The 1475-nt window shown below is 38.0% G+C and overlaps 1 non-coding gene across 1 annotated transcript; it reads left to right on the forward strand.

The window, feature by feature from the left end:
* The first annotated feature begins 1049 nt into the window (after positions 1 to 1049).
* LOC126027798 (U6 spliceosomal RNA) lies at positions 1050 to 1154 on the forward strand. The gene has a single exon (XR_007502328.1). It is a non-coding gene; the product is annotated as a U6 spliceosomal RNA (small nuclear RNA).
* The last annotated feature ends 321 nt before the right edge of the window (positions 1155 to 1475 follow it).

A 1475-nucleotide genomic window follows, 5' to 3' on the forward strand; every position in this document is an offset into this window, starting at 1 on the left:
TAAAACTATAAGCAGTCCTTATCTCCCTCATTGAAAACACTGCATCATTATGCCAATTGGAGAGTTTCAATAACCTCTTTGGTGGTGTACCCACTAATGTTCCTGATCATTCTCCACACCACATCTAGAATAATCATTTGGTGCTAATCAGAATTAAAAGCCCACAATTCTGATTCCTGCTGTAAGCCTTGGAAAATGGCATTGTGAACTGCCTCTGCCGTGCTGTGTTCTGGGCCTTGAATGATCCTGCCCATAACATTCCCTAAGGGCACTTATTCAGAGGTGAGCTGCCCTGTCCATGGAGGGCAAGCCAGATGAGCATGGCCTTTAGTCTTTGCTTCGAGACTGCACAAATCTCATGAACCCTAGCACAACATGAAGAAAACACCACACTACAAGCATGACATTGGGGAAACATGAAGGCCAATACCATGCATAGAGAATGAAGATGGCAACTCTGATGACCCTAAAAGTCTCAACCACATATTTAGTCTCTCAGATAAGACATTTAGAGAAGAAATATGGAGTATGCTCATAGAACTCAAAAAAAGCTTGGATTGAGCTGAACAAACCACAAATAAGAATTAAGAGTATATAAAAATATAAACCAGAAAACACCAATCTAAAATAACATATCTAAAAAATTGGTAGGCTAAATGAAAACCTCACTAGAAAGCCTCTCCAACAGAGTAATGCAGCTGAGGACCAAATCAGTAAGCTGGAAAAAAAAATGCATAACAACCATATATATACTTGCTGCCTACAAGAAACACATCTGAATAGGCAGAACAAATATAAACTCAAAATCAAAGGTTGGATGACAAATATTCAAGCAAATAACCCCTGTAAAAAAAAATCTGGAGCGACCATATTAATACCAGATGACATGAACATTATAATTAGAAAGTTATGAGACAAAGATGAACATTTCATAATAATCAAGGGATATATAAAACAGGAAGAAATCATACTCCTAAACATATACACACCTAAGGAGTGATCAGCAAAATATTTAATACAATGTTGAAAAATCTAAAAAAAAGACATCAGTGCTTACTTCGGCAGCACACATACTAAAATTAGAACGATAGGGAAGATTAGCATGGTCCCTGCTCAAGGATGACACGCAAATTCGTGAAGCATTCCATATTTTAAAAAATGGCATCAATAGTGATACAATAATAATAGGAGACCTTAACATTGCCTTGTCACCCCTTGATAAGTAAACCCTGAAGTGTCACGTTCTCTAGGAGATTGATTAAGATTTGATTCCCACCGAACTACCAGACAGAAAAGGTAGTTCCCATTCCCCTGTCCGATTAGGTCAGGGGGAACAGTTCCAGTTGTAGAGATCCACAATAAATAATTCACACAGTAGAAAGGTACAAGAATGGGTTCAGAAAATCTAGTGCTCAAGCAAAGAATTCAAACTACAAAGCTTTCTGCTCTTAAGATGGAGTGCAGCTCAGTGGAAG

The sequence above is a fragment of the Suncus etruscus genome, chromosome 1 (genome assembly GCF_024139225.1).
Source record: "Suncus etruscus isolate mSunEtr1 chromosome 1, mSunEtr1.pri.cur, whole genome shotgun sequence".
NCBI lineage: Eukaryota > Metazoa > Chordata > Mammalia > Eulipotyphla > Soricidae > Suncus > Suncus etruscus.